General features: G+C 48.8%; 1 long non-coding RNA gene across 1 annotated transcript; it reads left to right on the top strand.

The window, feature by feature from the left end:
• The first annotated feature begins 523 nt into the window (after positions 1-523).
• On the top strand, positions 524-21,533 carry LOC147117593 (uncharacterized). The gene is made up of 3 exons (XR_015078487.1): positions 524-694; positions 19,843-19,968; positions 20,167-21,533. It is a non-coding gene; the product is annotated as an uncharacterized LOC147117593 (long non-coding RNA).
• The last annotated feature ends 353 nt before the right edge of the window (positions 21,534-21,886 follow it).

The following is a 21,886-nucleotide window of genomic DNA, read 5'->3' as shown; positions in this document are numbered from 1 at the left end:
CAGATATCCCAGTCACAAAGCGGCTGTCTGGGATGCATCCTTCTGTCTGATTCCTCCTCTTTGGCTTCCTCCTCTTCTGCGTCTTCCTCTTCCCTCTGCAACTGGATGCTGTAAATGTGAAATGACAGCATAAAATGCTGGAAACATTAAGTTGGTCAGGCAGCATGTCAACCTGAGATGTAAACTCTGTTTTTCTCTCCACAGATGTTGCGTGACCTGCTGAGTATTCGCAGCATGTTCTGTCTTCTCAAAGGCCTTCATTTACCAGCCGAGCCCTTGCAAGCATCCAGCAGCACTCCCTGCACACTTAAAAAACATTTCACATCTATTGCAGCAAGCCACCACTTCAATAACATAAAAAAATCAGTCCAAACCCTTAAATTCAAACCTTCCTGAATGATGTGTGTGTCCCTTTAAGAGCTGCAGGCATTGCCACTGTCAGTCCGCTTGCATGCCAGGTTAACCTGGCATGCTTAGGACCCAGTGCTAGGGTTGAAGTTCACTTTGGTGATGGCAAGTCGGCGTTGCACACCGATTTACGTCACCACGCCGCCATTTTTTTCCCAGGGCACTGCCAGTTACCGGCGGCACAAAGTGGGAGAGGAATATGGCGGCCTTTGTGGGAACCACCACCAGCTGATGAAAGAGCGGTGGCCGCCATTTTATTGCTATTTAATGGCGCTATGGAGTGGCGGTAAGTATATGAATTTCCAGCCATAAAGCTGCGAGTTTAATTACCGAGGCGGCTTGGAGTCGGATTGCGTGGTGGGCGGGTTCTGGAGCCGCTTCCGGCGGGATCAGCTGTGCATTTCTGATTTTAATTAAATTTCCTAATTGACTTCATTGGGGCGCGCTGGCCAGTCCAATGAGTGTGATCGGGTCGGCTAGCCGCCTCGGATGACGTCATCAATTCAGCTGCTTTTAATGCCCCCATTCAGCCTAAACCTTTCTCTTGTGGATTCTGATGGTCTGTGAATTTGTGACAACTACAATGAGTATTTCCAGAGGCAAGGCAGCTCCACACTTTAATGATGAGTCCCTCCATGTTCTTGTTGATGCTGTAAGAGGGCGCAGGGAGATTCTCTTCCCTCCGGATGGCCGGAGAAAGCCTCCTCAGCAGACCAAGGCAACCTGGCTGTGCATTGCTGAGGAGGTCAGCGCAAGGTCCGTGTGTTCACGCACATGGATCCAGTGCAGGAAACGGTTTAATGATCTTGTGCGATCATCAAAAGTGAGTATCCCATCACACTTACCTACAATCTGCTTCCCTTTTCTTCTCATCACCAGCACTCTGCGTTGTAAGCCTGCTCCTCCACATCCCACCTTACCCTTACTTCCCTTGCACCCTTACCTATCCATCTCTGTCTCTGTACTGAATCACTTCACCATCCTACCTATGCACCTCTTAGACTCGTGCTCACTGTTATACATTGACAACAACTAACAATGCACAGGGAGCTAGCTTCCTCTTGGCACCTCACTCCATCTTGGTCTCCCTCAAAGCTTGTATGGTAGGGATTCTTCACACTCACTCCATCACTGTGGTTGAAACTCCGCTTGTGTCCCTCCTAGCAATAAAAGATAGCCCACAATAAGAGGGAGAGAGCACTGACTGGAGGAGGTACACCAACCCTAGCAACCTTGACAAGTGCTGAGGCGGCTGCACACGAAATTGTCGGAGGTGGCGAGGATCTGGAAGTGGGCGATGGAGAGAGGGGCACACTAGACGAAGCTGGTGACAGAATAGAGTTTCATCCCTCATTGACATTTAATGATTGACTGCAATGGCACATGATGTTCATAGAGAATTGCTTTGTATCATCTGCACAAAAGGATGTGTCGGCTACATCAGTATCAGATGTCTAACTCATGCCTTTACTCTCCCACAGGACCATCGAGCGCCCCCCTCCCCACTGTCCAGGACGAAGAGCCAGACAACTCTTCAGAGGAACCTGAAGCCTCTGAGGGAGCAGCGTCACCAGGACTCAGCACACCCAGCACCAGCGCAGAAACGCTCACCTCGGGGGGCCCTCGCGAGTTAGAGTAGTGTTGTCACCTAGTCTATCACAGCTCACAAGTGAGCATCAGCAGACGGTGGAGACAGCGACAGCAGTGGAGAGTCCTCGGCGGAGGTCACAGCAATCTCCTAGCTCTGCTGAGCTGCATGCAGACACTGTGCCTCTGGGGCCATCCAGAAAAAGTGCAGTTCGGGAAATACAGGAACAAGTGCAGGGGTCTCTGGAAGGGTTTGCCTCCAGGGTAAGTGCGAGTGTGGAGAGAATGGAGGAGTCCATCTCTAACATCAGCACTGCCTTGGTGGAGGCAATGGCGCATGAACGCACCTCCATGGATAGGATGGCAACCTCCATGGAAAGGCTGGCTACCGCCATGGAGGAAATAAGTCGCCAGCGTCAGGAAAACATGGTGAGTGTTCAAAATAGATTGTCATCTCTGGAGGAGAGATGAGCAACTATTGAGCAGAGAGACCACAGCTTCATGGACGTCCTTGTGATGAGGACTGTCAATACAGATACTGTAAGAATTCGCAATAATTTACAGTTCTGAAGATCAATTATTTTTGATTAAAGAATCCCTGGGCGTTGTGCTTTTAAATTTCCAGGGATAAAAAAATGGCTGTCACCACATGGCCGAAGACAAAGGACAATGCTTTGTTTACAAAGCAATTTAATGCTATAAGCATTTGTTTGTATATCGAGTGGATACATCTAAACTGCAGAAGAGACTTTTGTACCTTGAATGGGAAACATTTAAGAACTGAATGGGTTTTTAAATCACCCAGCACTGGACAATAGGGCTGTTGCATTCTCTTTTGTTTCAGCCCAGGGAGCTCCGGAAGACACATTAACCCAGTCTAACCACTTTGAGTTAGCCAATCACAGCTTTCTCTTGTGTATTGGACCCTTTGGGCGGGGAATTTTGCACACAGCCCTTGCAGGGCAGAACGGCAGGACCTGACCAGGTATAAAGATAGCTGCTGAGAAGCTATCTCTCTCTCTTACTTCGCTGGACCACAGGTGAGCAGGGTGTTCTGACTCCTCAACAAGGCAACCTAGCAGGAGTTTGGGGTGGTGATTTGAGGGTAATTGCTAAGATTGTTTAAATAACATTGTAGTCATTTTATCCCTCGTTTTTCGCCGTCTGCAACCCCCCTCTTATATAATTTTAATGTAATTACTGTGTTCGTGTGGTATAGTTTATTCTTTGGATTGTAGTTTATTTAGGTAATAAAACTTGATTTTTCTCTCATCCAAACCACTTGTCCCATTTTAATATCATTAATTATAAGTTCCTCCACTCAGAACTGAAGGAGGGGTAGCGATTCAAAACCGCTGTTTTAAAATTGGTTTTATTGGAATTGGTCTGAGTGCAGGCAAAGGCTGCAAGACCAGGAAAATTACTTTAAACCAGTTTAAAGAAGCCCCCAACCCTTACAATACGGGTCCTCATGGCCCCCCTGGTGTGCAGCAAGGTGCTCTCCAGCCACTTGCCAGCACTGAGGGGCGGCTGACCCATGAGAGGGGTGTTGGTGGCAGGCGACAAGGAAGTGGGGGCTCTTCTCCAAGTGCTCACATGACCATGCCACTGCGGAGCCCTCGCTCAGAGACCCACTTTGCAGAGCCAACTGAGATGGCCGTTTCAGCCCCTGCCCAGCCATAGGAAGAGCACCTGCACAGACTGTTGAAGTGCCCTCCCAGGCTCCCAAACCCAGAGGACGCCCGCCAAAGGCATCTAAGCAGGCGCAGCATCCTAATCAGCAAGGTGCCTCTACATCTGCTGAAGCTACAGGGGTAGCACCACGCAGAAGCATACATAAGAGAAAGATTAAGCACATATAGTCACAAGGGGACTCATGTGGGTGTTTTGTCATTATTTTTCTGCCTGCACTTGCTTTGTGATCATTTTGTCATGTCATAAAGAAAAATGATGGCAAACATTTGATTGTGTGGCCTATGTGTTTGGGAAATGGCAAATGTACATTGAGGGCTCAGGGGGACTTGCATTTGTAATGCTGATGTTGAAAGTGGGTATACCAGAGAAGATGTATGATGTTGGAGGAATGTCACCTACAATTAGAGAGCCATATGGTAGCCACCTATGGTTGAGGAGTAAGCTTTTGCAAATGTGGCATGGCAGTGTGCATACCCTGCTTGACGGGCAGCAGTGAACTGGAGGGATGCTACATTGGTCACAACAAGGCAAGCAAGGCACACCTCCTCGTCCTCCTCCTCCTCTTGTTCTTCCTCTTCTCCTCGTCCTCCTCTTCCGAGGAAGATCTGCACTGCTGCTCCTCCGATTATGAGGGCCAGGATGAGAGGAATAAATGGTTCCCATCCCATTCCAATCGTGGACTTCAGGAAGTCCAAAGGCGGAAGTCACACCCTCATCCACATCAATGGGGCGGAGGTGGAAAGGGTGGCCAGCTTTAAGTTCCTCGGAGTCCACATCACGGAAGACCTCTCCTGGTCCCTCAACACCTCCTCTCTGGTGAAGAAGGCCCAGCAGCGCCTATATTTCTTGAGGAGGCTGAAGGGATGTAATCTGTCACCCCCGATCCTCTCTAACTTCTACCGCTGCACTATAGAGAGCATCCTGACAAACTGTATCACGGTATGGTACGGCAGCTGTAGCTCCCATGACCGGAAAGCCCTGCAGCGGGTAGTCAAAACTGCCCAACGGCACCTGGCTACCGACCATAGAACATATATATCAGAAACGCTGCCTACGGAGGGCACGGTCCATCATCAAAGACCCTACCCACCCCAGCCACAGTCTGTTCGCCCTCCTACCATCTGGAAGACGCTACAGATGCATTCGCACCCGTACGACCAGATTTAGGAACAGCTTCTTTCCCAGGGCTGTCATCCTACTGAACTCCACAAATAAACACTAAAGCCTGCACATCTGCCGATGCACTTTATTATGGTCATATTTATGCTAATATATATGTACAAATGTATGTTGAAATGTTTAAGTGTCCTAATCCAAATTGTACACTCTCGGGAGCCGCAAGCCTACATTTCGTTGTACTGCACTTGTGCACTAACAATGACAATAAAAGTTGATTTGATTTGATTTGATTTGCTATAGACTTCATTTGAAGCAAGAAGCTTGCAAGCGCACAGTCGAAGTGGCCTGAAATTATTCCATTCAGGTAACACTGTAGATGGGTGTCAGCTTGAACAGTCACAAGGTCAGTAGATGTGCAAAATCTTATCCCAAACCTCCAACAGCAAAGTTGTTGCATTTGAATGGCAGCCATGTTTCAGGAGCGCTTTTAAAGTGCTCCACCAATGACTACAAATCATGTCCTCCAGCAACTCATCTCCTTGAAGCTGGCCTGTTTCTGACAGGACAGGAAACAGGAGCCAGAAACACGAAAATGGGAAACCACTATAAAAATAGGATTAGCAAGGCAGTTAACAGGCTGTTAACTGCCTTAACTATCTGTCCCTCCGGTTCCAGTCAGGTAAGCTTGGGAGTGGCTGACCCAACACTCACGTGGGGGCAGGATGGAGGTGGGTTGGCAGTCTGAAGCCATTTTTCTGATTTTCGCTGCCAACCCGCCTCCAAACCCGCCGCTTCAGGGTGATTAAAATTGAGCTGTTTGGGGGAGATTTTCCCAGCCCTGGGGAGGCTGGACTGCCGGAAAAATGGCAGAATCTGGGAGCGGGTACCGATCCTGCCCCCAACCCGCCTCTGTGCCATCTTCCCAGGAGGCGGGTATCCAACCCGCGCTGAGTCCCGTCTCCTCGAGGCAGGAAGGGGATTAGTGCCAATTAACAGGTAGTTAACAGGCAGTTTTTTGGTTAATCCCTATTTTGAGCCCTAAAGTGTGGGCTTCCCGACGGCTCCAAAGCTCGCCAGGATCAGCGAGGCAAGCCGTGGGTCTGCGGAAGTCGGAGGGGCCTAAAGTGAGTGAGTGCAAGTGAGTGATGAGTACAAGTGTGGAGAGGTATGTGTGTGAGGTGAGTGAAAAGTGTTTTAATAAGATTACTTACCTTTGCTTCTTCCTCCAGGCTTCATCCCTTTAGGCTGCGGAGCTGCCTCATCTCCACGGCAGTGATGACAGAATGGCTGCTGCATTCTCCGATGCAACAGCCATCTGATTTCTGCTCAGGAAAGAGGTTTGGTGAATCTGGAGTACAAGGACTCACCAAAGAACAGAGATTGTCAGTGTTTGACAGCTTCTCAAAGGTGTCAAATGATGACAATTCATCTGTCAAACATTTTTGATAGATGAAACATCATACGCTGATGTTCTCTGTCACCGGCTTTCCCTTAATTGGCCTGCTAAGCCCGCTGGGTGGGCTCAACAAGGTCAATCAAGGGAAAATAGCGTGTGTTGGCCGGACGTCGATGGAGGGGGGACTAATACCCGACAAGCAGCAGTCCCGCCTCCATCACGTCCCCATTGGCAAAATCACCCCCTATGTGTCTGTCTTTCGTGTGCCTTCACCTACTCTAGCGCACCCCCAGTGGCTGCAGCATGGCTGGTGGAAGGCTGCTGACTTTCAGTGAGGGAGACTACAGATGGCCTTGCATGATGACCTCGAGCAGCTGTGGATGTAGATGGCCTGGCTGTAGACTGTACTATCTTGGCATTGACGGCAGCTGATAGGCAACGGCAAGGGCAATGACAGAATGGCAGTGGTGGGAGTAGGAATGCTGTCATCCTGAGAGAGGACAGCAGTTTCCTGCTCCACAGATGCACTGCCACTCCCCGGGGTGGCACCTCAGCATCCTGCTGCGACACCCTGCAAGCCCCTTTTGAGACTAGTAAACCCAGCGACGATGGCAGCAGTCTGAGCTTCCACTGCAGCAGGGAGACATTGGGTCGCTTCCGCCTGTGCTGCAATGGAAGCCGCGACATCGCCCATCCTGTGCAGCAGAACTCATGTGCGAACTTGCCCTCCAGGGAGCCGGCACCGAGTTACCCTTTCTCCCTGGCCTGGTTAGAGCCCACTCGTGCCTGGTGACTCATCATGTGTAGCTCCCACTAAACTCCGCGCAGTGCCATTTTCTGAGCTGGTGTCTGCGAATGTCAAATGCAGTGCCGGTGACTCTTCTTCTTCAGTTTGCTCAGCATGAGGGACAGGCTGGCCTGATGGCAGTTCTTGCGTCAAGTAGAAAGGCACAAGGGTCAGGTTGTGGTGAGGGGAGGGGCAAAAGCAAGATATCCATGCATACGCCATCAGCAGCTTGTGAGAAGAGATTGTGGGATGAGGGGGAAGTGGGATGTGAGAAGAAGGATTAGGTATGACCATACTGTCATCATCAGCAATGCCTTCAACTTCTCTGCTGGCCATGGGCTCCGTCACTGCCCCTCCAATAACATTGATTCCTCGAGGTCGGTCAAGTTTTCTACTGCGGCTTGGCGGCCTCCCATCTGCCGTTGCTCTCTCCTGTTATGAGCCACATTTGCCTGCAAGAGGAAGGGAAGTGTGTCAGTGAGTGTGGTGCAGTGTGTTTGGGTGATGTGCCTGCCATGGTTGAATAGCTGTCAGTGTGTGCAAGGTGTGAGATGTGGGTGTGGGTGTTGCAGCAGTGGTGAGGTTGTGAGGGTGAAGTGAAGCCATAATTGTGAGGTCTGAGTGATGATAGCTAGAGATTGTTGGTAGGTGAATGATGGGGATGTAGTGCGTTGGGCAGTGTGTGAGGCTTGTGGTGCAGATGATGAGATATGGTATTTGCTGAAGCCTTCACTCACCTTGATCTTCCGTGTGAGGTCATTAAACTTTTTTCGGCTCTGAATCCAGGTCCTTCGGGCCACACTGGTAGCCGCGATGGAGTCAGCAATCTCCTCCCACAACCTTCTGAAATGGACTTGAAAGACCTCTTGCCTCCTTGCTGGTACAGGATAGCCTGCCTTCGTTGCACCACCAAGACCAAGGCCTCCAGTGCAGTATCTGAAAACCTTCTTGCTTGCTCCCTTGATTGCTGGGCCATGGCTTGCTCCACAATGACAATGAGGTGCTTCTGCAACAAAGCACCTCCCCTTTAAGTAGTGCAGAGAGCCTAAGCCAAACTTTATGGGCTATTGGGCCCCTTCCCCCCTCCCCCCCATCCCGTTCAGCACTAAGCCAAACAGCAGCGCGTTTAGCACCAAGATCAGCGCTGCAATCATTATAATGAGCAGGTTGCACCAATTCTGCGTGCTGCCTGCACCACTTAGAACGGACGCAGGCAAATAGTGCTGGCCCGTGACACCAGCCATTTTCGAGCCATATCCAATTTCTAGGCCACAGAGATTGTACAGTATGGATTCACCAGGATGATACCAAAGATGCAATCTAAAGTTATGAGGAGAGACTTGACTCACTGGGGTCATTTCCACTGTAGCAGATAAGGCTGAGGTTTTAAAAATTATAAAGCGTTTTAATAGGACGAATAGGGAGAGGCTATTTCCTCTGATTGAGGAATCTATGATGAGAGATTATCAATTTTAAATTGTTACCAAGAGAGTGAGGAGAGTAAAGGAGAAATTTATTTATGCAGAAAGTTGTTAGAGCATGTTAAGCTTTAAACAGGAAATGGTTGAGGCAGAGACCATTGCCACTTTTAAGGAAGAGTAGTTAAACTTTTGAAGCACCGGAAGATACAGGGCCATGGGGAGAGCATGGACAGTGGGATTAGTTTTAGATTGCTCCAGCAAAGAGCTGGTACAGAAATTATGGGCAGAATGGCCTCCTGTGCTTTAAGTTTTTGTGGCTCTATTTGCTGCATGTGCCATCTTGCTTTCTCTATCGCAATTTTCGAACCTGTTTTTTGCATAGACCTCTCCCAAGTTTTTCACCTGGCTAATATTTGCACGTCGGTTGGTCCTTTTTATGTCTTGTCATCACCTCGCTGATGATCTTTTATATTGTTTGATATCTCTGTGGCACCTTGCAGGTCATTCAACCCATTAACTCCCTAGGGGCCTAGGGGCCCAATGCAAACATAGACCACCCCCGCCCCCAGTAAAACTCCAATTGGCAGTATGTAACTAGTGGGGGGAGAAATTCACCAGCGCCCCATTTGGGGCGCTAACAATTTCAAACTTTTGAAAAATTCACCGTTTGCACTTCAAGAAGGAAGTGGAGTGCTAAATCAAGTGCTCCACTTCCTCCTTGGAGCGCAAGCGGCAGCAGGCGGGGCGGAGACTTCAGCAGCGGGCTTAAAGGGAAGGGCCATCGCTGCAGGCTCTGTAATACAAAAAGTACCTACTTGGACCACCAAGGCAGCCGCGATCCCGTGTGATCAGCCCGGCACTCAAGCAGAGTGCAAGGCTGATCGATTGCGGGCAGAAACACGAGAAAAAAGCTGAAACAAGAAAGGTGAGCGCCTAGAAATTTGGTATAGCCGCGTTTGGGGCGCGACAGCCGGGCGGTCGCAAAACTTTGCGCCCGGCGCAACTTAGCGCCACCTTCGCTGATATTCAGTTGCATCACCCCAAGAGGTTGCTGCAGCGCTAATGCAGGCGATGCACGAGTATCATAAGGCGCTAAGCCGGCGATCCGGGGCGCTACCACCGAGGGCGGGTGCAGCGCAGGTGCGGCGAGTTATTGATTGAAGGCAGACAGTCAGGCGCCGGTCAGCACTTAAAGGGGGAGGGTGGAATTGTTTGGCTGCCACGCCCTGCACACTACAGCCCTGAGGGAAGGCCTGAACAGTGCTAATTCAACTGCTCCATGTCCAGAATGGAAAAGCCAAGGGAGAGAGCGCAGCGTTTCGGCGAGGGTGACCTGAGGGTGCTGGTTGGCGCAGTTGAGCGCAGGCACCATGTTCTCTTCCCTGAAGGTGGCAGAAGGCCGCTGCCCTCCGAATATCGGAAAGCCTGGAGGGAGGTGGCAAGCAGGGTCACCTCCAACAGCGTGGTTGCCAGGTCTCCCCTCCAATGCCGTAAAAAATTCAACGACCTCACTCGGGTTGTCAGGGTGAGTACCCTTTCCAGTATCCTCCTCATCCCCGCATGTGCTCCTCAGTTGATGGCCAAAGGGACATGAAAGTCCTACTGCCCAGCCCTCATCCAGCAGCTATGGGACTGTCATGAAAAGCACTTGCATATTCAGGAGTTTATACACTGTCAGGGCTATTCCACCATGGGAGGCTGTGCAGGCAAGATGAGGGCTTCACACTGTCAGGGCTATTCCACCATGGGAGGCTGTGCAGGCAAGATCAGGGCTTCACACTGTCAGGGCTATTCCACCATGGGAGGCTGTGCAGGCAAGATCAGGGCTTCACACTATACTTAGAGGCCGTCCTCTCTCTTGCAGGGCAAGCTGGCACACAACCGGAGACAGCAGCGCCAGACCGGGGGAGGCCGTCCTGACATTAAGCAGCTCAGCGACCTCGAGCTGCGAGTGGAGCAGATCATGGCAGGCTGGCTGATTGGCCCCGTCGCGACTGAAGATGCCGACCCTGTTCTGGGCACCAATGGTAAGGTCCTCACCTTTTTGACCTCTCTCTTTCCACCTGCGCCTCATGCCAGCATCCTTTGCCACTATCGAACCAATGCAGTGCATAGCAGCACTCATGCCTCCCTTGCTGCCGTCCTGTCCTCACTCTAAAGCAACTCTTGTGCCTCCCTGCTTTCAGATGGTGACTCGCCAGGTGAGGAGGCGGCCCCTTAAGCTGGCACTGTGTCAGACTCAGACCTAGAGGAGGAGCAAGAGGAAGCTGCCCCATCAGGGACACCCTCGGCTGAGGCAGCCCATGGCCATGCTGGGGACACGTCTTCCCTGGAGGGGAGCAGGGGGGAAGTGTCGGAGGAGAGTGATGCTCCGGGGACCAGCGGGCTGCAGCAACGCGGGAGGGGTGGGGAAGCTCGGCGGCCTTCTCCCCGGAGGGAGAGTGTGGCCTCCAGTCCTGCTACAGTGAGCGCAGAGGAGGTGCTGCTCCTTGTGGAAATGGGCGCCCAGGCTGAGCGCAGGCACACTGAGCTCATGGCTGCAGTGGCAAGGATGCCGGACTCCATAGATTCTCTGGCAAGGAGTGTTCAGGAATTCGGGGCAGCACAGGCCAGGAGTCTGCAAGAATTCAGTGCAGCACAGGCCAGGAGTCTGCAGGACTTCGTGGCAGTACAGGCGGCCTCCAGCCAAGTGCTCAGTCGTGCCATGCATTCACTGGCTGATGTCATCCAGACACAGACCAGGGCCACATGGGCACTAACTGCTGCCACCCTCGCTGGCTCGGCCAGGCATCGCCGGGGCACTCGCCGCGCCGCAGCAGCCCAGCAGTCTGTGCTTCAGCAGATTGCTGTGCATGCTGCAGTGCTGGCTCATGCGAGTGCCAGTGAATCAGCCGACCAGGGAGTGCCTGTGCTCTGTCAGGTTGGCACTCCTCCACTGCAGCTGCCACTACCCGTAGGACAGACTGCTGCCGCCCAAGCTGAGTTGAAGCAGTCCGCAGCCGGGCCCTCCAGGCCCAGAGCTGGCCCAGGCCGACCCCCAAGGGCATCTGCTGTCTCACCAACTAACCCTCAGCAGCCTTCCCCCAGCCTTGCTGCAGCCACTGGGGTCCCATTGAGGAGGAGCTGCAGGGCGGGTAGGGGCCATGCCCGGAAGCGAGACGGATCACGCTTGTTTTTTATAAACAGGCCGAGACTGTTATATTTCTTTTTTATAAGCAGGCCGAGACTGGCGTTTTTGTTTTTTATATGAAGGCCGAGACTGGCGTTTTTGTTTTTTATATGAAGGCCGAGACTGGTGTATTTGTTTTTTATATAAAGGCTGAGACTGGTGTGTTTTTGTTTGGGGGGTTTCTCTGAATTAGTTTGTCATGCAGGAAGGGCACAGAGTTATAAGAGTAAACATTTTTCTTTAATCGCACTGTCCATGTTTGCTTTTGGAAGTATTGGTTGCCTTGATCGGCTGAGGACTTGCGGAGCGGCTACATTAATCTTCCTTCATTGGCACAAGCCATTCCCTGAGAGGGGGCCTGGAACCGAGTTGCAATAAGCCGCAGACGGACGGCCCTTGCACTTTCTGCCTCCCTCCCATCCGGGTCCTCCTCCTCCTCCTCCTCCTCCTCCTCTGGTGGTCCTCCAATGTCTGCTGGCAGTGGCTGAGTCCTGCGGATAGCCAGGTTGTGCAGCATGCAGCACACGACAACAAAATGGGAGACTCGCTCAGGCGAGTACTGTAGGGCTCCCCTGGAACGATCCAGACAGCGGAACCGTTGCTTGAGCACGCCGATTGTGTGCTCAATGATGTTCCTGGTTGTTTGAAGGCTGTCATTGTATCGCTGTTCTGCAGGAGTGCTGGGCGCACGGAGCGGGGTCATCAGCCAGGTGCACAAAGGATAGCCTTTGTCCCCGAGAAGCCATCCTCGTGGGTGAGGCTGGGCCTGGAAAAGGTCTGCCACAGAAGTCTGGTGCAGGATGAAGGCATCGTGGCTGCTGCCTGGAAAGCGGGCATTGACAGCTAGTATGAGCTGCCTGTGGTCACACACCAACTGCACGTTGAGCGAATGGTAGCCCTTCTGGTTGCGGTAATCCTCGGCATTCTCCAGAGGTGCCCGCAAAGCCACATGCGTACAGTCAATGGCACCCTGCACCATGGGGAAGTCTGCTAATGCTGCAAATCCCATTGCACGCTCTTGCTGCTTGTCGAGGGTCATGGGGAAGGAGATGAACTGACGTCTCCTTCTGAAAAGGGCATTGGTCACCTGGCGGATGCAGCAATGTACCGCGAACTGGGAGATGTTGGAAATGTCCCCAGTAGCAGATTGGAAGGAGCCGGTGGCATAGAAGTTGAGAGCCACCGTCACCTTCACTGCCACCGACAGAGATGTCCTGCTCCTCAGCTGTGGCTGCAGATCTCTCTGAAGCAGGTGGCAGATCTCTGTGACCACCTCCCTTCTGAATCGCAGCCTCCGAACACACTGCTCCTCAGACATGTTCAGATATGAGAACTGCTGGCGGTATACCCTGGGTGGGTAAGGCCTCCTGTGCCGATGCCTGTTGGCCCTTCTCCGTCTGGCCATGACTGGCAGTCTCTCACGGCGTCTCTGAGCCCTCTGAATGCAATGCAGTAAGCCAACGTTTGCACCCATTGCAGCCCCCATTAGATGTATCGAATTAATGCTATGGCACTGAAAGTTAATTACAAGTGCAAAGCTCTGGCCTGAAGCCAGAAGTACCTGAGCGAGTGTTGATTCAAACCAGAAAGCTCTCTCCCTTTGTCTCTCTCCAAATATCAGTGTCTCACAAAGAAGGAGTGGAGCAAAATGGCTGACATTTATACTGCAGGAGGAGTCCCCTTTAATTAGCGCCCCCCGCGCCCCGCAGCGACTGGGAACCGTTCCCCTTTACCAGTCGCTGGGGGCGCCAGACGCACAATAGGCCGGCGCCACTGAATTTCCGGTTCGGGGCGCACAAAGGGCGTTGCAACATGAAATGACGTCAGGATCTGCGTGCGCAGCTGAGCGCGCGCAAAGGTTTTGCGCCGCCGCTAAATCGTTACTGAATTTCGCGAGAGGCGCAGATCGCGCCGCGCCCGGTCGCTAGCCGCTTAGCGCCCCACTTCTCGCCCTCTTAAGGCGCTAGCGGCTGGCACAACCAACTGAATTTCTAGGCCGAGGTTTTTTTTTACTTACCTCGGCCACCTCGCCTTTAATCATCCCCCCCGAAGCGGCCAGCCGCCCAATGCACATCTCCTGCAGCTGTCGTTATTTTTGACCGGCACTGCTGCAGGGGGTGGAAGTCAATTTCGGGTCCGGGGTGCTACCGGGGCGATGCGCATGCCGATGACATCAGAATCTCCGGGCAAAGGAGATCGGGGCGCAAAGCAGTAGCACTGCCGCAAAACTCCCGCCGAGTATGGCGGGAGTCGATGTCAGCGCTGCACCTGGTCGCAAAGCCATTTGCGCTAATGGGAGGGGCAAAAGCACCCAATTTCATCTCCGAGGTGTCTCCCAGGGACCTATACTGCAGCCTCTGTTTTACACTATATTTATAAATGACTTAGATGAAGGAAGAGAGAGCCGTATATCCAAGTTTGCTGACAACACCAAGTTAGTTGGCACAGTAAATAGTGTAGATGGGAGCAGAAAGTTGCAAAGAGACATTGATGAATTCAGTGAGTGAGCAAAATTGTGGCAGATGGAGTTCAACATGAGGTCATCCACTAAGAAAGATAGATCAGAGTATTTTCTAAATGGCGAGAAGCTAGGAATTGTGGAGGAGCAGAGATTTAGGGGTCCAAGCACAGAAATCACTAAAAGCTAGTGAACATGTACAAAAAATGATTTAAAAGGCTCATGGAATGATAACCCTTATCTCAAGGGGGCTGGAAGACAAAGGGGTGGAAGTTACGTTATATAGAGCTCTTGTTAGACTCCATTTAGAGCATTAGGTTCAGTTCCAGGCCACATATCTCAGGAAGGACATATTGGTCTTGGAAGGGGTGCAGTGCAGATTCACCAGAATGATACCAGGGCTAAAAGAGTTATGAGGACAGATTGCATAGACTAGGCTTGTATCCCCTGGAGTATCCAAGATTAAGGAGTGATCTAATTGAGGTGTTTAAGATGATTAAAGGAGTTGATAGGGTAGATACAGAGAAACTATTTCGTCTTGGATCCAGAACAAGGGGGTGTCAGCTTAAAATTAGAATTAGGCCATTCAGGAGTGATGCCTTTCACGACCATCAGACATCTCAAAGCACTTTACAGCCAATGAAGTACAACAACAACTTGCATTTATATAGTGCCTTTAACGTAGTAAAACGTCCCAAGGCGCTGCACAGGAATATTTTAAGACAAAATATTTGACACCGAGCCACATAAGGATAAATTAGGGAAGGTGACCAAAAGCTTGGTCAAACAGGTAGGCTTTAAGGAGTGCCTTAAAGGAGGAAAGAGAGGTAGCGAGGAGGAGATGTTTAGGCGGGAATTCCAGAGCTTAGGGCCTAGGCAACAGAAGGCACGGCCACCAATGGTTGAGCAATTATAATCAGGGATGCTCAAGAGGGCAGAATTAGAGTAACGCAGATATCTCAGGGGGGGTTGTGGGGCCGAAGGACATTACAGAGACAGGAAGGGGCGAGGCCATGGAGGGATTTGAAAACAAGTACTTTTGAAGTGTAGTCACTGTTGTAATGTAGGAAAAGCAGCAGCCAGTTTGTGCACAGCAAGCTCCCACAAACAGCAATGTGATAATGACTAGATAATCTGTTTTAGTGATATTGATTGAGGGATAAATATTGGCCAGAACACCAGTGATAACTCCCCTGCTCGTCTTCGAAATAGTGCCATGGGATCTTTTACGTCCACCTGAGAGAGCAGATGGGGCCTCCGTTTAATGTCTCATCCAAAAGACAGCACCTCTGACAGTACAGCACTCCCTCAGTACTGCGCTAGAGTGTCAGCCTAGGTTCTTTTGTGCTCAAGTCTCTGAAGTGGGACTTGAACCCACAACCTTCTGACTCAGAGGCAAAGCTGTTACCAACTGAGCCATTGGCTGACACTCCTAAAGCACTTCTTCACACAAAGGATACGAGAAATCTGGAACTCTCCAGATTGCTGTGCAGTTCCAGGATTTGGTATTTTTCTTCCCGATTTCTAGCATTTGTAGTTTTTTCTTTTTCTTTGTACTATTGAAATGTAAGTTGTCGAGAGCCCCTAGAAACCTCCAGTGCCACATAAGAAAGTGAAGTATAATACACACAGTATTGAACAAAGGACATTTAGCCTTATTACCGCTACTGGCTATTGTTATACTATTTAATATCCATCCAAACAAAATAAGCTGTATGAATGAAATATAAGAGGTACATACTATACCATGGGCAAGCGAAGTACTTCACCCCCAGCCCAGAAAAATATCTTTAGTTTCTGATGTAACAGAATTCAGGTTCAAGTTCACTGCAAGACTTGAGCACACAATCTAGGTCTGACACTTCAGTGCAGTACTGAGGTGAGCGGCGCTGTCGGATTTTAGGTCAGATGAGATGAGAGGGCCCATCTGCATGTTTAGGTGGATGTAAATGATCCAATGGCAATATTTAAAGATAACCATGGAGTTCTCCCTATGTCTTGGCCAAGATTCATCCCTCAACCAATAACAATAAAACAGATTAATGGGCATTTATCTCATTTGCTGTTTGTGGGACCTTGCTGTGTACAAATTGGCCGCCACATTTGTCTACATTTCAACAATACTGCACCTCAAAAAAACAATTCATTGGCTGTGAGCTACTTTAGAATGCCCTGAGGATGTGAAAGACACTGAATAAATGCTAATTCTTTCTTTCCTTTCTAAAGTGGTCCAAAGAAACAAGATATGTAAAATTATAAGTTCATTTGAGTAATAAATATGCATATGGTATATTTTTTCCTTACATTCAAATCACCATGAGAAAATGATACTGCAGTAATGCCACTTACGAGACATTACTGGACCAGCCTGCCTAGGTTTAAGTCCAGAAACAAAAGCAATACAGCCAAAACTGTATTTTTCTGACAAATCCATTTCTATTAAGTTATGTCCATAAAATATACATTTCACCTGAAGAAGACAATGGTCCAGATCTCCAGGACCTATGTTGCCCATCTTATGGCTTGGAAAGACATTGAAGGTCACTCATTCACTGTACTTAAGTCTGAGTCTGAGGCTGAACTAACCTCTCAGGCTGGGCCATCTTCCACTGCTCCCAGATTCAGGATGATTGTGGAGGTGATACACAGGCAAACGGTAGTCAGTTAGTCAGGTCCTATTGGTGTGACAGGGATTTCCACTAACTGCTCAGGAAGTAATTAATTTAATTTTCTGGTAATCCCTGTTTCAGCTTTACATTATGGATTTCAAAATGATTCTTTGTATGGCTGAGACCCAATATTGGGGGAGATTTCCTATGTGCACTATGCGTACCAACATTGGCATCCCTTTTTTAATGAACAGGTTTACAATTTTGTTACAGAAAACAAACAGAGGAAAGCTTTCCCCCATAGTTGGAATTTTGGGTATGTACAAAAGATATGCAGGTCAACAATTCCCTCATAAACCCTCCAGAATATAACAGGGTTTATATAGTCAGTATGGATGAAAGATCCAAATTAGTTAGTGGTGAACCTGAGGAATTCTCTACCACAGAAGGCTGTGGAGGCCAAGTCACTGAATATATTTAAGGAGCTAGATAGATTTCTAGACACAAAAGGCATCAAGGGGTATGGGGAGAGAGCGGGAATATGGTATTGAGATAGAGGATCAGCCATGATCATATTGAATGGTGGAGCAGGCTCGAAGGGCCTGCTCCTGCTCCTAGTTTTCTATGTTTCTATGTTTCTAAGTTCTTGTAGTAAATGATGCACACTCAGCTCAATTCCTGTTTCATGGACCATACATGTTAGAAAGCTTCTTCCAGTTTTTCAACGGACACATAACAGAACATGCATTCTCTCACAGAGCCACTGGAAAATGAAAATCAGGAGAGATGTATAACAGAGGGCTGATTCGATATCGCCCTCTTTACACTATCACCCAAAGTCAAAATTACACCCATTGAGTGTTAAGTTAGAAAAAAGTGAAAAAATACCACATTTTTGTCTAAGATTTAGCTTGATATTAATTTCTTTAATCTTGTTATGGTTTTTAAGGTCTTTTAAGGAATTGAAATGCTCATAACAGGCTAAATTTTACACAAAACTTGGAAGGTAGGACAACCCACAGTAAGAACTGGTTGAAAGCCTTAGATTACCTTACATAGCTGGTCTACTCTATTCTCTTGCGACAGGAGGTATATGAATTTCACTGGCTTGTGGCTAAGATCAAAATGCGGAGTTGGTTTTTGGAACAACTGCTTTAGATCTATAATAGGCAGGGTAGGGAATGCTAATGCACACAATCTGCTGTAGTTTCTCCTGTTGACAAGATAAAATTGGCTTAATAAATCTAATACTTGATAACTCATGCCTGCATTACACCCTTAAGGTAAATCTGATGCACTACTCAATTCAGATTCTTGGACTCCTTGTCAGGAGGAGGGTGGAGAATTGTATTGCTTGTACTTTCAAATACATTTTCCAATAGAGGACTGCAGCTTCTATGTGAAAATAGTTGGACTCAGGTAATGGCACTTGAATCAATATTCAGGAACTTTATACAGTTTATTAAAGAGAACATTTGTTTCACTGAATTGTCATACAATCCTAAATGTGACAGACGTGATAACTATATATTTGTCAGTAACTGTCACTCGTTGCTATTCTGTTTTAGAACTGCTTGTCAGAGGTGCCAGGAGCAGATGCTTTGTGGACAGCGTGAGCTGAAATTCATTTTTCTACACAAAATATCTGTTTGCCTCCAGTCAGCAACTCTAAATCTTAAACAGAGCAATAAGTGACGATTAAGAGACTCCAGTGACTCTCCTGATATCTTTCTTTAAAAGATTTTGGATTCTGGTGAATTCATTAGGCTACTGTTTACCTTTAGATTATGAAGTTAACTAGAGATGAAGTCAGTCATAAATGTGTAAAGCCTTCCTTCAGGGAATGAAACAAAAGGCTAAATAAGATATCTTCCTATTTTATCTGAGATGTTAATATTTAATATAGTTCTCACCAGGACATTGAGTACTGAAAGATGCCAGTGGGTTTGATGTTATAACCTTAGGAGAATAATGTAAGAAGGAAACTCAGGGAATTGATGTCTGGCTTATCAAAGATTCTTGGGAAAATATGTCAGTGAGAAATCGTATTTATGTTACTGAAGAAGATGGAGTTCTGGGCTCGACTGTTGTAACTTCCACCTCTAAAATTAAGGCTGAGTGAATGGGTCTTTTTAGGTAGGCTTTTTAATTTGACTATTAAGGGTCTACTCAGCTTGAGAAGGGTTTCAAGTCATTGTACTGTGTATGGCACTAAAACAGAGTGCTGAGCCTGAGGACCAAAGTCCATAGTGCTATTAAAGTCCCAATCATAATATTAAGATTCTGATTAGATGTAGGAGGGAGACAACAGGGCAGTAGAAGATGCATTCGATTGAGAAGTTGCCCCATTGCAGGCATACATATGCCAATATGGACTCCTGGGAGGGGTGAAATTCGATTAGGCCTGAAAATGGGCACGGGGAGCGCGAAGCGCGATCTGCCCGCGCCTGTTCGAAGTGGTGCAGGCAACATGCAAAGTTCATGCTGCCTGCTCATTTACATGATTGGAGCGCTGAGCTCAGCACAAAACGCACTGCTAGTTGGCTTAGCGCTCAATAGGGGGGCCAATATCAGGTGCAGTCTACTGGCCAATAACATTTTCCCTACGCTCTTTGCACTACTTAAAGGGGAGGTGCTTTGTTGCAGAAGCAACTCATTGTCATTCTGGATACAGCCATGGCTCAACAAAGAAGAAAGAGGGCAAGGGGGTTCTCAGATGCAGCACTGGAGGCCTTAGTCCTGGGGGTGGACAGAATAAGACAGGTCCTCTACCCAAAGGGAGGCAGGAGGCCTTCCAGGCAGCGCACCAGAAGGCAGTGGCAGGAAAAGCTGTCAGTGCCATGTGTGTTGTCCCCAGGACCTGGATCCAGTGCCGCAAGAAGTATAATGACTTCACACGAAAGGTTAAGGTGAGTGAATGCATCTTCAAATGCCATATCACACCAACTGCACCACGAGCATCACACACTGCTCAATGCACCACACCCCCATCACTCACCTACCAACAATCTCTAGCAATCACCACCCCGACCTCACAATCATAGCTTCACTTCACGCTCATTCACTTACCACTGCTGCAAGCCTCATACTCAATCTCACACCTTGCACATACTGCCAGCTGTTCAACCATGACAGGCACATCACCCAAACACATTGCACCATACTCACTGACACACTTCCCTTTCTCTTGCAGGCATTGGTGGCTCATAGCCGCCGGGAGCAGCAGCAGACAGGCGGAGGGGAAGCCCATCTGCAGAATCTTACTGCTTTGGAGGAGACTGTGCTGGTGTTAATTGGCGGGGCCATCACTGATACCAAGGTGAGCAGTGAGGTTTAAAGCATTGATGATGACGGTATGCTCATAACTAATCCTTCTTCTCACATCCCACTTCCCCTTCATCCCACAATCTCTTCTAACTTACAAGCTGTTGATGGTGTAATCATGCACACCTTGCTTCCCCCCCTCCCCCCCCCCCCCCCCCATCACAACCTGACCCTTGTGCCTTTCACTTTTCAGATACCCAAGAACTGCCAGCAGCCCAGCCTGTCCCTAATGTTGTAGATGAGGAGAGCGAAGGAGAAGAAGAGGCGCCATCACTTGATCTGAAATTCCCAGGCACCAGTTCAGAAAATGGCACTGCGTCAACTTTAGAGGGTTGCATAGAGGCGGGATCTGCACGTGGTGAGTCCCCGGGCACGAGTGGGCTGCAGCCAGGCCAGGGGGAAAGGGTAGCTCGGGGCCCAGATCCCCGAAGGTCCAGTTCGCACAAGAGTTCTGCTGCACAGAGCGCAGATGAAGAAGGGTGATGGGTATGCACACAGAAATACTTGATGTTATAAATCTCATCATTCATCAAGAAACTACTCATGAAATAACGCTGGATGGCCAGCTGGTGGTGCCGCCCAAGGAGTATAAATACTCAGGCGTTGGCCCCAGCTTTCCAGGGACATTTTGTAAGACGAGGAACTAGTGAACTGCAACTAGACCTCCATGTTCTGAAACAAGTTGATTAAAGCCTTGCTTTATACTCAAACCAAGTGCGTAGTGAGTTTTATTACATCAATTTAATCAACTTGATATCGACTCCACGCTTTGGGTGATTTGGGAACAGCCAGCTACGACTCTAACCGTAGAATGGAACTCAGACAAGTAATCGATCCATCATGGAGAAACTACTCAGAGCCACCCGTCTCGACCTGGACCCGAATTCACTTATAGCTGCTAAGGTATGGAAACACTGGTATCGTACCTTTAGCAACTTCCTTGAGGAGTGTGGTGAGAATGTGCCTAACAAGTTACGAATGCTTGCTAATTATGTATCCCCTCATGTGTTTGATTATATCGAAGACTGTGTAGACTATGACGCCGCTATCCAAATACTAGAGCAGCTATATGTCAAGTCCCCAAATGAAATTTTTGCTCGGCATCTACTGGCCACAACTTGACAACAACTCGGGGAATCACTTGACAAATTCCTTCAGAAACTTCGCAGGCTCAGCAAGGATTGTAATCTTAAAGCTGTTACAGCTGAGCAGTACCAGGAGGAGTTAATTTGTGATTCCTTTATTATTGGGATTGCATCTCCCTTCATACGTCAGCATCTGTTGGAGAATAAAACCCTCAAGTTACAGGCTGCCTATGACCAGGCATGTTCTCTGGAGGTTAGTATGCAGGTGCAGCAAGTGATTAAGAAGGCCAATGGAATGTTGGCTTTCATTGCTAGGGGGATAGAATATAAAAATAGGGAGGTATTGCTTCAGTTGTACAAGGTATTGGTGAGACCGCACCTGGAATACTGCATACAGTTTTGGTGTCCATACTTAAGAAAGGACATACTTGCTCTCGAGTCAGTACAAAGAAGGTTCACTCGGTTAATCCCGGGGATGAGGGGATGGACATATGAGGAGAGGTTGAGTAGATTGGGACTCTACTCATTGGAGTTCAGAAGAATGAGAGGCGATCTTATTGAAACATATAAGATTGTGAAGGGGTTGGATCGGGTGGATGCGGGGAGGATGTTCCCGATGATGGGTGAAACTAGAACTAGGGGGCATAGTCTTAGAATAAGGGGCTGCTCTTTCAAAACTGAGATGAGGAGGAACTACTTCACTCAGAGGGTGGTAGGTCCATGGAATATGCTGCCCCAAAAAGCTGTAGAAGCTACATCATTACATAAATTTAAAACAGAAATAGACAGTTTCCTAGAAGTAAAGGGAATAAAGGGTTACGGGGAGCG

The sequence above is a fragment of the Somniosus microcephalus genome, chromosome 5, assembly GCF_052327205.1.
Source record: "Somniosus microcephalus isolate GS21.2 chromosome 5, FLI_Smic_1.0, whole genome shotgun sequence".
Classification (NCBI taxonomy): Eukaryota; Metazoa; Chordata; class Chondrichthyes; order Squaliformes; family Somniosidae; genus Somniosus; species Somniosus microcephalus.
Note: the sequence above shows the minus strand (reverse complement) of the source record. Positions and strands in the feature narration are given on the sequence as shown.